This window comes from Schistocerca serialis, chromosome 2, assembly GCF_023864345.2.
Source record: "Schistocerca serialis cubense isolate TAMUIC-IGC-003099 chromosome 2, iqSchSeri2.2, whole genome shotgun sequence".
Classification (NCBI taxonomy): domain Eukaryota; kingdom Metazoa; phylum Arthropoda; class Insecta; order Orthoptera; family Acrididae; genus Schistocerca; species Schistocerca serialis.
In genome coordinates this window covers 337,024,383-337,042,867 of record NC_064639.1, presented here as the reverse complement: position 1 = coordinate 337,042,867, position 18,485 = coordinate 337,024,383, and positions in this window count along the sequence as shown.

Genomic DNA, 18,485 nt, shown 5'->3' with positions numbered 1-18,485 from the left:
TTGGATCTTCTCTATATCTTCTATCAACCCTATCTGCTACGGATCCCACACTGCTGAGCAGTATTCAAGCAGTGGGCGAACAAGCGTACTGTAACCTACTTCCTTTGTTTTCTGATTGCATTTCCTTAGGATTCTTCCAATGAATCTCAGTCTGGCATCTGCTTTACCGACGATCAACATTATATGATCATTCCATTTTAAATCACTCCTAATGCGTACTCCCAGATAATTTATGGTATTAACTGCTTCCAGTTGCTGACCTGCTATTTTGTAGCTAAATGATAAAGGATCTATCTTTCTGTGCATTCGCAGCACATTACACTTGTCTACATTGAGATTCAATTGCCATTCCCTGCACCATGCGTCAATTCGCAGCAGATCCTCCTGCACTGCACTACAATTTTCCATTGTTACAACCTCTCGATACACCACAGCATCATCTGCAAAAAGCCTCAGTGAACTTCCGATGTCATCCACAAGGTTATTTATGTATATTGTGAATAGCAACGGTCCTATGACACTCCCCTGCGGCACACCTGAAATCACTCTTACTTCGGAAGACTTCTCTCCATTGAGAATGACATGCTGCGTCCTGTTATCTAGGAACTCCTCAATCCAATCACACAATTGGTCTGATAGTCCATATGCTCTTACTTTGTTCATTAAACGACTGTGGGGAACTGTATCGAACGCTTTGCGGAAGTTAAGAAACACGGCATCTACCTGTGAACCCGTGTCTATGGCCCTCTGAGTCTCGTAGACGAATAGCGCGAGCTGGGTTTCACATGACCGTCTTTTTCGAAACCCATGCTGATTCCTACAGAGTAGATTTCTAGTCTCCAGAAAAGCCATTATACTCGAACACAATACGTGTTCCAAAATTCTACAACTGATCGACGTTAGAGATATAGGTCTATAGTTCTGCACATCTGCTCGACGTCCCTTCTTGAAAACGGGGATGACCTGTGCCCTTTTCCAATCCTTTGGAACGCTACGCTCTTCTAGAGACCTACGGTACACCGCTGCAAGAAGGGGGGCAAGTTCCTTCGCGTACTCTGTGTAAAATTGAACTGGTATCCCATCAGGTCCAGAGGCCTTTCCTCTTTTGAGCAATTTTAATTGTTTCTCTATCCCTCTGTCGTCTATTTCGATATCTACCATTTTGTCATCTGTGCGACAATCTAGAGAAGGAACTACAGTGCAATCTTCCTCCGTGAAACAACTTTGGAAAAAGACATTTAGTATTTCGGCCTTTAGTCTGTGATCCTCCGTTTCAGTACCATTTTGATCACAGAGTGTCTGGACATTTTGTTTTGATTCACCTACCGCTTTGACATAAGACCAAAATTTCTTAGGATTTTCTGCCAAGTCAGTACATAGAACTTTACTTTCGAATTCATTGAACGCCTCTCGCGTAGCCCTCCTCACACTACATTTCGCTTCGCGTAATTTTTGTTTGTCTGCAAGGCTTTGGCTATGTTTATGTTTGCTGTGAAGTTCCCTTTGCTTCCGCAGCAGTTTTCTAACTCGGTTGTTGTACCACGGTGGCTCTTTTCCATCTCTTACGATCTTGCTTGGCACATACTCATCTAACGCATTATGTACGACGGTTTTGAACTTTGTCCACTGATCCTCAACACTATCTGTACTTGAGACAAAACTTTTGTGTTGAGCCAACAGGTACTCTGAAATCTGCTTTTTGTCACTTTTTCTAAACAGAAAAATCTTCCTACCCTCTTTAATATTCCTATTTACGGCTGAAATCATCGATGCCGTAACCGCTTTATGATCGCTGATTCCCTGTTCTGCGTTAACTTTTTCAAATAGTTCGGGTCTGTTTGTCACCAGAAGGTCTAATATGTTATCGCCACGAGTCGGTTCTCTGTTTAACTGCTCAAGGTAGTTTTCAGATAAAGCACTTAAAAAAAAATTTCACTGGATTCTTTGTCCCTGCCACCCGTTATGAACGTCTGAGTCTCCCAGTCTATATCCGGCAAATTAAAATCTCCACCCAGAACTAGAACATGGTGGGGAAATCTACTCGAAATATTTTCCAAATTATCCTTCAGGTGCTCAGCCACAACAGCTGCTGAGCCAGGAGGCCTATAGAGACATCCAATTACCATGTCTGAGCCTTCTTTAACCGTGACCTTCACCCAAACCTCGAACCTCTGCTGAGAAAAAGAGAGGGACAGACAGATAGACGTACAACAAACATCAAAAAACGAGGGAAAATAAATGTGATATAATTACAGATTAACAGTTTCCGAGTTTTTTCCTTTATTTTCACTGTCATACCTAGCTTCATGTCAAATTTCATTATTCTAAGTCAACGGTCAATAGCCTAAAGGTTTTGATGAGTGGGTCTGAAAATATCGAAGCATGTGACACAAATGACCGAAATTTTGATTGCTTTAAGTTAAATTGTTACTTATTTCCTGCCGCTATGGTACTGTGTACCTCAGTATGTTACATAAATTTCAACTTTATATTTCTACCCCTTACTGAGAAACATGGATCTTAACAGTCGGAGAGGCAGAAAGACATGCACACAGACTGACAGACAGGAAAGTCATCCGACTGACATATGGAACCCTAAAAATAAAACTTTAACAAGTATCTATTCAAGTGAATAATATAGGCTGAAATATATTTAAAATTTATAGTTCTTAAAATTGTATTTCTTAAATTACGAGTTATGAAAAGTAAAATTTTTTTCTAAATTTGCTGTGTCATAAGCGGTAAAATAAGACTCGTAAGAGGAGTCACTACGATCCAACAGATTACTAATCTCAGTATGCACCGTTCGTATCAATGTGTCGCATATGAAGGGTAGTGGGGAGAGGATACAAGGCAGGACGGGGAGTGGCTAGGTAACTAGTACAGTGCGGTACTAAAATGTAACAAAGGTATTATCTAAATCATCTGCTAAAATTAATTTAAAAGTGATTAGCTATTTGGATGAACGCATTGATGCAAAAGAGATCCCCAGGACGACCTGGGGCAGGATGGGTAAGTAGTTAACATAAACGATGAAAAGAGTTGGGGACAGGACCGAGCTCGGTGGGAGACCTTTCTGCAGGAGTGTAACGGTGGAGCGATGCCCATCGATGTGAACCATCAATCGGTGTTGGAGAAAACTGCCGATTATCCTTTAGACAATAGCCAGGCAAGGTTGGCAAATCTTGCAGTTTGATCACGAGCTTAGTAGACTACAGATGGTCATAAGCTTTTCCTATGTTTAAGAAGGCGGCCGCTGCATAGCTGCAAACATTCAACTGAAAACGAAGGCTGGAACGTAAACTGATGTGGCCCAATGATGTCCTCATCATGGAAAACAGTCTCACGTGGCAAAAATGAGGAATTCAGTAACGTCGATGAGGTGGAAAGTGGGCTGATAGGACGGTAGATAGTCTCGGTAGAATAAGGTCATTGTCAGGTTTTGAGATCGAGCGATTCGTGGGACATTCCACGCACCCGAAAAGAAGAGGAACCTCATACGGCTATTATAAATCCTTGTGAGTAACATAAGCGCTTGCGTCGAACATGTTTTAGATGTTCATTCGTAACGCCGTTCAGTCCGGGGGCGGATTGAATTCCCAGGTGGCGGATTGAAGTCTTTACCTCAGTTAGTGCGGTTATCGGTGAAGTTGCCAAAGAGACGACACTCTTGTATTCCTGAGCTCTGCGACATATTCCCTTAGTGTTATCATCGTCGACATTTCATCAATGGTTCAAATGGTTCAAATGGATTTGAGCACTATAGGACTTAACTTCTGAGGTCATCAGTCCCTTAGAACTTAGAACTACTTAAACCTAACTAACCTAAGGACATCATACACATCCATGCCCGAGGCAGGATTCGAACCTGCGACCGTAGCGGTCGCGCGGTTCCAGACTGTAGATCCTAGAACCGCTCGGCCACCCCGGCCGGCTGTCATCAATGGTGTTTTGGGCCTCGTATACGTCGACGAAAATTTCGGTATTGGTCAGCGGGTCGTACATCAGTCCTTGTGGGCCCTGGGTCGGGCATTTTGGCGGCCGTGGTTGGAGAAGATGTCTGACCAGACTTCAGTGGTCGCGCGAATGGAGGGCAAAGAAAGCCATTTTGTCTTCCCACATTAGCTCGCGGTGTTCTACAGCCCGACGGTGGGCTTCTCTGGAGAGCCTCCTCACCTCCCTGTTGTCATCCGGATTCCTATATCGGTGCCAGCACCCTCTTCTTGAGGTATTTCATTTCCTGCAGCAATCGGGGGAACGTGTTTTGTTTGGACACCTGGCGTACCATGGTAACAGAAGCCTGACGGAATGAACGCTTGATCTTCCTTGTCAAACTGTAGAGGACTTGATCGATGTGATCAGTAGTTGAAACATCGTCGGTGGGACGGAAGTTATAAAGCCAGCGCGCGCATTTGTCCCACTTTGAAGTGCTGCACAATTGTGTTGGCAAGCAGTCCAGGGCCTAAAAAGTACGCAAAGCACGATTAGTGGCCATACGTAAGGTTGCAGGTGCTTATTCAGCTCAGTTGGTAGAGCAGTTGGCCGCGAAAGGCAAAGATCCCGAGTTCGAGTCTCGGTCCGGCACACAGTTTTAATCTGCCAGAAAGTTTCATATCGGCGCACACTTCGCTATAAAGTGAAAATTTCATTCTAGAAACATCCCCTCGGTTGTGGCTAAGCCATGTCTCCACAATATCCTTTCTTCCAGGAGTGCTAGTTCTGCAAGCTTCGCAGGAGAGCTTCTTTGAAGTTTGAAAGGTAGGAGACGAGGTACTGACGGAATTAAAGCTGTGAGGACGAGGCGTGAGTCGTGTTTGGGTAGCTCAGTTGGTAGTTGGTCTTTGGCTGTGCTGCGGTAAGGACGCGCTGTTTGTGCTCCTGCCACGGAGCAAGCGCTCGTGTTGTTTACATCGTACTCGGCCGTCTCACGCGTGCCGTACTCAGCATATAGATCACTATGGCGCACCAATACAGAAAATCGACACTCAAATTTACGTTCCGCAACGAATTTGCACAGCCCAAAGCACTCGAAGTCGAACGATTTCTACGAGAAGAAGTTAAAATTCCGGCGACCGACATTCTCGGCATTCATTTGAACGTTGTGAGTAGTATCGTATATGTCAAGATCATCAACGACGTAACATGTGAACGGATCCTTCGGGACACGAAACAGGGCCTCCGTTTCTGCCATGCTGATGGCAATGTGAGGACTGTGCACGTCGATTATTCTGGCATGGGACTTCGCACGATCAGAATTTTCGAACTTCCTTTCGAACTACCGGCGGAAGACGTCGTGACAGCGCTGCACCCCTACGGCACGGTCCATGATCATACTGCGGAAAAATGGACGCAATTCCAGACATATCCTGTGCTGAACGGAGTCCGCCAGGTCCGAATTGAACTTAAAAGACATGTACCTTCATATCTGAATATCAGTGGCTACCGTGCCATCGTCATCTACGATGGGCAACCGAAGACCTGCTCTGGTTGTGGGAAGGAGGGACACCTCAGATCAGAATGTATCCAACGTCGAATCACTCAACTGCCGCCGGCTGACGCGGACCCGCCATCGCAGCCGACGCTGCTTCCCGTGACTTATGCAGCAGCCCTCACGACAACTACCACTTCACCACGACTGCCGACATCCACTGTTGGGTCGCGGCTCCATCCTCAAATACAGGGTGATGATGACACACCCGTTCCACACGCAACGGATTCAACTCCGATGCCACCGCCCCCGTCGACGGATAACAACATACATGACGATAGCATGGCCATAGACTCGCTTATTGTGCCTACGGCTGCCTTTGTGCCGGAACGTCGTGAATCTTTGCCATCGTCTGACACTGAAGGACACACCAGGAAGCAACGCTCTCCGAAGCGACGGAAGCGGAGGCGTAGAGCAACTTCCGAACGGGATGCAACACAGCCTCCAGAGGACGACGACTCCACCTTCAATGACGACGCTACCACAGAGGCAGCCGCCATTTGCTGCAGTGTGGCACCACCGAACGGAACTGAGGACAAACCACATATATCTACAGTGGCAAAATCGGATGCCGATATGCAGGACAGATGCTGCCCACCACCTTCTGGAGAGCAAGCACCCATGCCGTGTCCTGAGGAAGCTAGGGAAGCCGATCTTGCTTTGAGTTCCCCGACGTGGGCGGATGACCACGACGACGACGGAACCATGCAAGTTACGCCAACAGGGCCCACGCCATTGGCGCCGGCTCTCTAGAAAGGACTGCAGGTGAGGTTTGGGGGATGCGGAGGTGTCAATACAGTCAGAATCGTCATAGGTAATTCCAGTCTTAATGGATAACTTAACACCTGCGGTTCGGCAACAAGCTTATCGTATCGCCACGCTTAACCTCAACACGATACGAACGACAGTGAAGATCCACTTGCTGCGTGAGATGCTTCGTTCTTCGGATGTTGACAATGCCCTGTTGCAAGAAGTGTATATAGCGGCCCTCCCCGTTTTCTACGGTTATGTGACATACGTGTCACCGACGGACCGGAATGGCAGCGGTACGGCAATACTAGTGCGCGACGAAATTTCCATCGAAGAAGTGACTTACCTTCCGTCAGGAAGGGGGCTGGCGATCACAGCACTGTGCACGCGCATCATTAACATTTACGCTCCATCAGGAACTGACCAACGCCGCGAACGATCGCTGTTCTACACGGAGGATATCGCCCCCCTCTTTATCAGCCGCTTCGATCAATATATCTTCGGCGGCGACTTTAACTGTGTGCTCCACCCCAAAGACCAAGTCCCACATTTCTCGGCTTGTCAAGAACTTCGGCTGTTGGTTCGAGATCTGCTTCTCACCGACACATGGGAGACAGTGCACGGTGACCGTCCCGGGCCGACATACCTTACTCGTCACTCAGCCAGTCGCCTAGACCGCATTTATGTCTCACGAGCTCTAGCGCCGGGAGTACTTGACGCCGAACGTTGGCCGCTTGCCTTCTCCGATCATAGCGCTTTCATATGCACACTCACTCTACAACAGCAGCGGATATGGCGCAGCCGAGGACCCTGGAAGCTGAATGTGGCACATCTTCAAGCCCCGGAATGCCGTCAGATTATCGCCAACACATGGCTGGATTGCGAACGTCGTCTTCCCCGATAGCCTTCGACTCTAGCATGGTGGATGGACTGTGCAAAACCAGCGTTTCGGCGTGTGCTAACACAATTCGGAAAAGATATCGCAGCTTGGCATCGTCACACATTGGACTTTTATTACACGATGCTTCGCGAACTCGACAGCCAACCACCATCTCCAAACCGACAAATGGAAAGCCGCCGAATTAAAGGTAAAATATTGTCTCTTGCGAGGAAACGTTTGGAGGGGGAAGTAGTGCGATCGCGACGTCAAGATCGATCGGAAGGAGAAAACCCGTATATGCATCACATCGTGCTCGACAGCCGCCGACGCCGACAGCAGCTGATCACGGACCTCGTATTGCCAGGTGGTAGGGTCGTAATGACTCAGGCGGCGGTTACAGAAGCCTTCGCAGATCACTATCGCCATTTTTACGACGAGGTGAATACAGAGGACGAGGAAGCGGACGATCACGACATACTGCAGCACGTGTCGCACACCCTTGACAATGCAGCAGCGGCGACGCTGTTAGGTGGAATTACACGGGACGACATCGAGGACGCGCTTAACAAGGGAGCACTCAACGAATCTCCCGGGCCAGACGGACTGCCGCTCGAGTTTTATCGGACTTTCCGCGATCTAATGATGCCCCGATGGATCATCATGTACCAAGAACTGATGACCCCCGGTTCCCACGTGCCACCTGCATTCGTGGAAGGTCTCCTTATACCGATACACAAGCCTTCCAGAGGTCGTACGGTCGAGGACTACAGGCCAATTACAATGCTCAACTCGGACTATAAAATCTTCGCTCGACTACTCGCCAGCCGCATAAAGAAGGTTCTGCCTCTACTCCTCTCAATGGAGCAAACGACACAGGGCGGATTGACCAACATGCAAACGGCTACGAGTGAATGCAGGGATTTAATAGCCATAGCAACATCCTGTCGCCATCGAGCTGCTCTGATCTCCATTGATTTCGACCACGCCTTCGACAGAGTTCACCACAAGTTCCTTCTGTCCGTTATGGCCCGCATGGGCTTCCGCCTGACTTACTCGACATCTTTCAGCGCCTTTTCCGTGGAGCTGCATCCCGTGTATCGGTGAATGGACGGATTGCGGGTCACTTTCCGATCCAATGGTCAGTTCGCCAAGGATGCCCACCCTCCATGACCCTTTACGCGATCGCACTCGAACCACTTGACGGAGGGTTGAAAAACAGGCTCTCGGGCATGTTATTGAGGGAACACACCTTTCACTGCAGGATATATGCTGCTGACCTTCTATTACTTGTCCGATCTGGTAACGAGGTACGCTCGGTGATACAATGGATCAATCGCTATGGATTGGCAGTGGGTATCCTCATGAATGTGGCCAAGTCGGCAGCGATGCCCATTGGGAAAGGTCTACAGGAGGACGCTTTAGCCCCACTCCCACTAGTTAGCAAGATCCGGTTCTTGGGCATAACATTTACACAGGATGTGGCCCACACGGCTGCCATGAACTATGCACGATTACTACAGGCAATACGCACAGAAGTTCGCCGGAACTTACTTCGGCGGATGGACCTCCTACAGCGTGTGGAATACCTCAACCTTCACGTGGCGACTAAGATGATCCACATGGCCCAGGTCCTACCGATATCGACAGCGATGGCACACAGACTGCAAGCAGCGTTTGGATATTACCTTACCGCCGGACACCTATTCAAAGTCCGCTACGAAACACTCACAATCCCTCCGCGTGATGGCGGACTGGGACTTATAAATGTACGAGCGAGAGATACAGCGTTATACTTGTGCACAATGATGAAATTGTGGACCCACAAAGATGCGTCCCTTACGGGACGTCAGTTAGAGGAATTTCTGCCGGCGTCTCTTCTGCCATCTGTCACGGTTGCGCACATTACACCCTCACTCTCGCACCTCTCGGCATTTATTCTTGAGTATAGTTACGTGCACCCAGACCTTCCCAACACTCGCACTCCCAAGGCGAGAGACGTTTACAGACTGCTGCTAAGGTCCATCCCTCGCAATGTGATTGAGAGGAAGAGCCCTACGACCCTATGGCCTGCAGTGTGGAGAGCGGTCCAGAAGCCGTTCCTCCCCACGTGGGTACGAGCCACGTGGTACCAGGTGGTGAATGGGAAGGTTGTAACATGACAAAGGCTGCACGCTATTGGGATGACGGATTCCCCCCTCTGCCCACGTTGCCACCTCGTGGATACTGACGAACACCGTTTAACATGTGGATCGGCGTTAGAGGTATGGCTGCTAGTGCAGAAGATCCTCGCCTGCTACCTACGTATCGCGCCTCGCATAATTGAGCCACAGCTCCTCTTTTGTCCAGAGGACACTTATTTCCCACCTGCGAAGACTCAGGCTCTCACATGGTTTAAAGGCATGTCCATATACTACCTCTTTCGAGATGATGAGAAGATGGTGCTTGATTACTGGCAGTTTCTCCAGGACAGTCATAGCACACTTGAGTGTACACCCCGATACCGACCACTATTTGCGAACAATTTGCGCAGTGTCTTCGATAACCCCCCACACAGTTGGGGAGTACCGGGCAGAGGATGACCGCCTTCATGGGGCTCAACACGCTGCGAAATGTTGTACCAATTTGGTAAAAAAAAAAGTTGGCGGAACACATGCCCGCGAAAGCAAAGGTCCCGAGTTCGAGTCTCGGTCCAGCACACAGTTTTAAACTGCCAGGTTGTTTCATATCGGTGCACACTCCGTTGTAGAGTAAAAATTTCATTCTAGATCTAGGATTTGTTGCAACGTGCTGTTCAGAAGAGGTATCCACCCCTTCGTTCTCTTAAGGATTTATGCGACAGCCCTGCTGGATTCATGGTGTCAATTCCGTCCAGCATTACTTCAGATTTCAGTCGAGTCCATGCCATGTCTTGTTGTGGCACTTCTCCGTGCTCGCAGGGGTCCTACACTATGTTAGGCAGGTGTACCAGGTTCTGTGGCTCTTAGTGTATATGAAGTACTCCATGTGTACTTACGAGCAACAAGTGAATTGAAATTATCTGCTTCCTTGAAGAGTAAGCGCTGCTGTCACCAAGTGAATAGATTAGTTCAGTGCGCCAGACTGGAGTGCCGCTAGACCGTTTATTGACTGTCGGCAAAACACTTGAACCGAGAATGGTCAACGCAAAGAACAATGATGCATTTGGTTGTGAACACATTTGGTTGCGACCAGGTTATGAATGTAATAGAGCAGAGCAGCGAGTAATTTGAAAATTTAATGCTGGATCACGTCAACCTGCTGGCATCCAAGCCATTCAGAAATATGTGTGTGTCTACTGAACTCTCACGATAGGACACAGTGAGTAGCATGTGCAGTAGAACCCAGCCCCTGGACTGACCTACTCGAGTACATCCCAAATCGCATTAAGTGATGGATCTTGACAGCTAACAGGGCAACATTCGAGCAAAAGACGTAGGTTTTCTCATCTCGAGGATATTTACGTGGGTTAAAATGAAACCGCTTGTTTGTCTGCAATTGTCCCTTGTCGGTGGAAGACGCGAGAATCGCTTTTTCGATCATGAGTATCCACTTGTAGGTCTACAGTTTCCAGAACGCGAACTGTATCTGTAGCATGACACTGCATCAGCCCATCGGTCCCAAACTGCTTCTTGGTGGCATATAGAACATTCCATGGACATGTAGGTGAAAGCTTATGAGGCTCCCAGGCCAGCGGACTTCAGTATTGGCCACGAAGTATGTGATGCTATGGAGCGAGATGTGTTTACCTTGTCGTCGATGACGAGAATCAAAGCTATTACTAGGGTGGATCTTACACGTTTGTAGGTAGGTGTCTCTAATTTTGTTGCCGCTGAATGTACGGTATGTGATTATAAGTAGATTCATATGGGTGTTCGTTTGCAGTTTTGCACCAGGATATTGATTACACCGTACTACTGTAACAAGCTGTCACTTGCTTCCTTGAGCACTCGCGAACCGAGAAGCTATTGGTGGTTGCCGTTTCAGCACTAAGTCGTCACCCGCCGTTCTTGCGGCTAAACTGCCAGTGGATCGTCATTAAATGATCCTCCTGGAATTCACAGACCAGTGCTCTATGGGCTGATAAATACGGCCGTGGACCCGCGCAGGGGAAGAAAGGGTAGGTACCCATCTGCTGATGTGGCGTCTGTTTGAAGAAATGCGGCCTTGGACTTCTTGCTATTCATGGATTACTATTAGTCTGGTCTTAACCCGAAGACCAAGTTCTTCGTGGTAGAACCCGCTTCATCTCACCAAAGTTTCTGCATTTCAATCTGCTTAGTGTAGTCTAGGCAAGCTCTCCAAGTTTGAGCCCCACTCACAGTTCCGTTCGCTACCAAACTGGGAACTGATACCGAAGGATGTCTACTCGAGCGACCCGTGCACTTAACTAAGTCGTGGCATAAATTTTTATTCTCGTGAATTTGAATAAGCTGTCTTCATAGTTAACCGATCTACTAGTTAAACCTGTAGCATTTTGCTTTATCACCAAATGTCAAAAGTCGGCACTGTTTATCTTCCACATTGCACTATTGTACCGGGTTACAGTTCAGATAAATATCTTGAGACAAGCCTTCCCACCATCTAAGCTAATATTCGATTTTAACAAATTCCTCTTTTTGAGAAATGTTATTGCCAGTACCCCCTCTTTACGACATCGACAGTTATTTTGCTGCCAAATTGGTTAACCTTATCTATTACCTTCAGCATCTCATTCCTTAGTCTAATTACCTCAGCATCGGGCCAGTGAGAACCGAACTACCACCGTGTCATCCTAAGCCAAAGACGTCATAAGAAAGCGGTGCTGCGGTGGAGGGGGCGCTTTCTCGACTGTCGCCGGCTTTGCAGACTTTGGATCCACTACTTTCCATAGAGGTACCTTCTCAATTGGCATCACGAGGCTGAGGGGAACCCTTGCAGCAAGGAAAAACACTTAGCAATACAGAGAGCCGATGTCAGGTACTCCACATGGCAGTCAGCTACGCTGACAACTCAGCTACGGAGGTGCACTCACACTGCATACAGTAAAAAGTAATGCGTTGCAACTGTCGCTGTCTTGCACATTTGTTAGACCAAGTCAATTGAAAGTGAGATTCCAGCCAGGGTATTTCAACTGAGGACAACCCCGCTGAAGCTGCCGATGTAACAAACGAAGCGTCGGAATGGCATCCGCGGTTCATGATCGGCTAGGGTGGTCCTTCTATCACTGCCTGAACTTCTGGTAACGCTGGTAAAGCTCTCAGCCCAGAACACACTTGCGCGCCCCGGCGGGCGAGCTGTTGGAGTGGTACGTCCTCACGGGACGGTGGCGCGGAACGTGCGCGAGACGTGGCGGGCGCCCGGGGCGCATGTGTGGCGTACTGCCGCACCGAGCAGGCGGCAGCCGGCACGCAGTGCGCCGGTCACGTAGGCGCGCGCCTCGCTCGGAGCAGAGGAGGCGACAGCGCAGCGCAGCGCGGCGCCGCGCGGCGAGGCGGTAATTGCGGCCAGGGCGCCGAGGAATGCGCGCCTAACGCGGCGCCGCGGGCCCACCGCACGCACCCAGCAGCCGAGGCGAGAGTGCAAGAGAGGACAGGGCAGCGAGGTGCGGGACGCGACGTACCCATGTGGCGGGGAGGGGCAGAGCGAGGCGACCGCCACACTCGAGGCGCGCCGCTGCCGCAACGCACAGTGGCGACGGACACTTTCCCCCCGCCTGGCGCCTCGAGCTCATTAATTAGGTTGCGGCAGCATTCTCTAACGTCAGCCTAACAGTGGTCCTCTGCAGAAGTGAAAGGCATGATGGTCACAGTCTCGTACACGCTGAATGCAATGGAATGGGGTACGTGGTTAAGGAGTCAACAAATTTACATCTACATCTACACTACTGGCCATTAAAATTGCTGCACCACGAAGACGACGTGCTACAGACGCGAAATTTAACCGACAGGAAGAAGATCCTGTAATATGCAAATTATTAGCTTTTCAGAGCATTCACACAAGGCTGGCGCCGGTGGCGACTCCTACAACGTGCTGACGTGAGCAAAGTTTCCAACCGATTTCTCATACACAAACTGCAGTTGACCGGCGTTGCTTGGTGAAACGTTGTTGTGATGCCTCGTGTAAGGAGGAGAAATGCGTATCATCACGTTCGCGTTGTTCGAGATCTGTTAGCAGAATATGGACTCGGTGAGTTCAGGAGGGTAATACGGAACGCCGCGATGGATCCCAACGGCCTCGTATCACTAGCAATCGAGATGACAGGCATCTTATCCGCATGGCTGTAACGGATCGTGCAGCCACGTCGATCCCTGAGTCAACAGATGGGTTCGTTTGCAAGACAACATCCATCTGCACGAACATTTCGACGATGTTTGCAGCAGCATGGACTATCAGCCAGGAGACCATGGCTGCGGTTACCCTTGACGCTGCATCACAGACAGGAGCGCCTGCGATGGTGTACTCAACGACGAACGTGGGTGCACGAATGGCAAAACGTCATTTTTTCGGATGAATCCAGCCACTGTTTACTGCTACCAGTGTTTGTTCTGCTATCATATAAGCATACAATAAAGAATCCTTCTTTCTATGTATTCGCAATACATCACATTTCTCAATGTTAAGGGTCAGTTGCCACTCCCTGCACAAGTGCCTGTCCGCTGCAGATCTTCCTGCATTTCGCTGCAATTTTCTGGTGCTGCAACTTCTCTGTATACTACAGCATCATCCGCGAAAAGCGTCATGGAACTTCCGACACTATCTACTAGGTCCTTTATATATATATTGTCAAAAGCAGTGGTCCCATAACACTCCCCTGTGGCACGCCAGAGGTTACTTTAACGTCTATAGGCGTCTCTCGGTTGAGAGCAACATGCTGTGGCGGTTCTTGACACTCCAATCTGGATCCGCGCGACCGCTACGGTCGCAGGTTCGAATCCTGCCTCAAGCATGGATGTGTGTGATGTCCTTAAGTTAGTTAGGTTTAAGTAGTTCTAAGTTCTAGGGGGCTGATGACCTCAGATGTTGAGTCCCATAGTGCTCAGAGCCATTTGAACAACATGCTGTGTTCTGTTTGCTAATAACTCTTCAATCCAGCCACACAGCTGGTCTGACATTCCGTAGGCTCTTACTTTGTTTACGTTCTGAGGCTACACCCAAAAAATGGCTCTAAGCACTAAGGCACTTGACATCTGAGGTCATCAGTCCCCTAGACTTAGAATTACTTAAACCTAACCAACCTAAGGACATCAGACACATCCATGCCCAAGGCTGGATTCGGACTGAAGCTCCTGGAACCGCTCGGCCACAGCGGCCGGTGGCTATACTCGGAAATGGTGTGAACACAGATGCAGAAGTGGGAGGTATAGGTCAAATAGGTACATACACGCAAAGGATCTAAAGCACGGGAAAGCTCATTATACACTCCTGGAAATTGAAATAAGAACACCGTGAATTCATTGTCCCAGGAAGGGGAAACTTTATTGACACATTCCTGGGGTCAGATACATCACATGATCACACTGACAGAACCACAGGCAGATAACCACAGGCAACAGAGCATGCACAATGTCGGCACTAGTACAGTGTATATCCACCTTTCGCAGCAATGCAGGCTGCTATTCTCCCATGGAGACGATCGTAGAGATGCTGGATGTAGTCCTGTGGAACGGCTTGCCATGCCATTTCCACCTGGCGCCTCAGTTGGACCAGCGTTCGTGCTGGACGTGCACACCGCGTGAGACGACGCTTCATCCAGTCCCAAACATGCTCAATGGGGGACAGATCCGGAGATCTTGCTGGCCAGGGTAGTTGACTTACACCTTCTAGAGCACGTTGAGTGGCACGGGATACATGCGGACGTGCATTGTCCTGTTGGAACAGCAAGTTCCCTTGCCAGTCTAGGAATGGTAGAACGATGGGTTCGATGACGGTTTGGATGTACCGTGCACTATTCAGTGTCCCCTCGACGATCACCAGTGGTGTACGGCCAGTGTAGGAGATCGCTCCCCACACCATGATGCCGGGTGTTGGCCCTGTGTGCCTCGGTCGTATGCAGTCCTGATTGTGGCGCTCACCTGCACGGCGCCAAACACGCATACGACCATCATTGGCACCAAGGCAGAAGCGACTCTCATCGCTGAAGACGACACGTCTCCATCCGTCCCTCCATTCACGCCTGTCGCGACACCACTGGAGGCGGGCTGCACGATGTTGGGGCGTGAGCGGAAGACGGCCTAACGGTGCGCGGGACCGTAGCCCAGCTTCATGGAGACGGTTGCGAATGGTCCTCGCCGATACCCCAGGAGCAACAGTGTCCCTAATTTGCTGGGAAGTGGCGGTGCGGTCCCCTACGGCACTGCGTAGGATCCTACGGTCTTGGCGTGCATCCGTGCGTCGCTGCGGTCCGGTCCCAGGTCGACGGGCACGTGCACCTTCCGCCGACCACTGGCGACAACATCGATGTACTGTGGAGATCTCACGCCCCACGTGTTGAGCAATTCGGCGGTACGTCCACCCGGCCTCCCGCATGCCCACTATACGCCCTCGCTCAAAGTCCGTCAACTGCACATACGGTTCACGTCCACGCTGTCGCGGCATGCTACCAGTGTTAAAGATTGCGATGGAGCTCCGTATGCGACGGCAAACTGGCTGACACTGACGGCGGCGGTGCACAAATGCTGCGCAGCTAGCGCCATTTGACGGCCAACACCGCGGTTCCTGGTGTGTCCGCTGTGCCGTGCGTGTGATCATTGCTTGTACAGCCCTCTCGCAGTGTCCGGAGCAAGTATGGTGGGTCTGACACACCGGTGTCAATGTGATCTTTTTTCCATTTCCAGGAGTGTATTATAGGCATTTCACACTGAAGGCGGCGGTAAATTTCGAGCTTCTGCATTAGATCCCCAATCTTGAAGATTTCTTGTTCTTTTAAATTCAGCATGCTTTTCTCGTTGTTTCTACAACAATGTACTGACCTTTTTTCGTGTACCGTAGGGGATCAGCTCCGTCGTTTGTTAATTTGTTTGGTATAAATCTCTCAGTCGCTGTCGATACCATTTCTTTAAATTTGGTCGACATCTGGTATACACGCACATTGTTAATTTGGAAAGAGTGGAAATTGTCTCCGAGAAAGGCGCCAAGCGAATTCTTCTCTGCTTTTTGAATAGATATATTTTTCGCTTAATTTTGGAGGATTTGCGAGTTACGGTATTCAGTCTCGCTTTGACAACCCTGTGTTCACTAATCCCTTGCAGTCAGACATCTCAGCAGCTGTGAATATAGTAGCAGTAGCAGGAGCAGTCCCAGTTGTGTATCTTTGAAAGGAGATTTCCAGTTTCGCTGGGGTAATACAAAAAATTGCTTGACCCCGTGTATGTATGTATGTATGTGTGTGTGTGTGTGTGTGTGTGTGTGTGTGCGTGCGTGCGTGTGTGTGTGTGTGTGTGTGTGTGTGTGTGTATCCCGGGACTTTGATTCCATATAAATAATTTTGGTTCTGCTACATAAGAGAAGAAAGTCCTGAAGCTGAATGTTGGTTCTTGCTACAGACACATGCCTCTGTATACTTCGTCGACTTTTGCTGTCAAAGTTTTTCGATGGCCAAAGCTGTATCCAAATATGATACTCCTGCATGAGAACGTGTTTAGAAGCCACCTGATACTGCAGACCCTGCCTTCGCTGATTTTACAAACGGTAGGATGGCATGGTGAGTTTCTTTATTTTATGTGAATACAAACCAAAACAATTATTGACGTACTTAGGTGACAAAAATAGTAAAGCATGGTACTGTATGACACGCACCGTTTACATGTCGACGTCACATGATCCAGGCCACTGATCATTCGACGACTTCTACAAGTCAGGCCCCTTTATCGACATCATTGTGAAGCCACAAGGCTTGTCCCTTTTACGATGTCTCTAAAAAATTCGAAAGAAATGGTAGGAAATTACAAAATTAAAGATACATGCACGGGGACGTGTCCAAGCCCAAGGTTTGCATTATTTTAGTGAAAGTCATAGGTATACAAAACGAAGGAAAAAATTACACATTCGGCGGCCAGCATGCGATTCCCTAACCCAGTTCAGGTCAAAAGTGGACCTAACAAAACCTAGATCCGCCAATAGGTTTAATAGAGGTTGGGTAAAAAAAATGAGTAGCGTGGCCAAGGACAGGTAGAAGGAACTCTGGGCTGTGCCGGAGCTGTCCCATTAGCGCAGTGAGACGAGGCAGTACTATTCGCAATGGCTCTGCAGACTCGCCAATGTTCGAGTTGCATTCGCCCCAAACACTTTCTTTTCGGGATCCAATTGAAGCTCCACAATGCGGCATGTTGTGTGTTTCTTTCTATTACTGTTATCTCTGTTTAAACAATAAGACATGGTATGAACATCTTACAGACGTAAACGACCACTTTGTTTCGTCCATCACGCAAATAAAGCCAGTAGAAAATTATAATGGATACAGCAACATAGTCTGCATCTGATGAGGTACAAGAAACGTATTAGGTAGGCTACACTATATTGCACCTTATGCTAACACAATAATTCCGTTCTGTACGTTTGACATCCAAGTTTATCTTCACAGAGCCGGTACTCATACGAACGAGCAACGGTCACTTAGGGAAGATGTTCAAAACTACCATCTTGCATTTTCAACCACGTCGCCACCCGCTGGATCATTCTTTGCTGGACGCTAAGCAACATGCCTGCATCCGCCAACGCCGAAGAGGCACGCACGCGAGCTATTATGTCGTGTACATCCATGGCTGGATTACTACTTCCTTTAAGTGTCCCCACACTTAAAAATGTAGTTGATTAAGGTCCGAGGAACGTGGAAGCCAGGACATAGGACCTCCATGACCGATCCATTTCTCTGGAAACGATTCACTTTAATAGTTACACACACTCATTCCAAAGTGTGGCTGTGCTCCATCAATCTGAAACCATAGCCGTCGCCGAATATTAAGTGACACATTTTCTTATGCATCAGAAGTATCGCAAATAAATGTACGATACATGGGTGAATTCAACTTGTTCGGCAATAGGTAAGGGCCCAAAAGCACTCCTCTCACTCTTCTGGCCCAAAATTTTTTCCAAAGCATGTCTGAAAGCCATGTAAGCGGCTGATGTGTCGGCTGTGTTCCAACCAGTCATGATGACTCTTATGAAGGTTGAAAATACCTTCAACAATGAAGCTAGATTCGTCACTCCATGTCACGTCATTTATAATATATTCGTTATCTTTCACTTGGTGCAAAAGCCTTTCATAAAACTGTACTCTCCGAATGTGGTCTTCTAGCCACAGGTGTTGAGTTAACGCGTAATGATATTGGTGGATTTCTTCATCGTGCAACACTCCAACAATCAGTCTTTGAG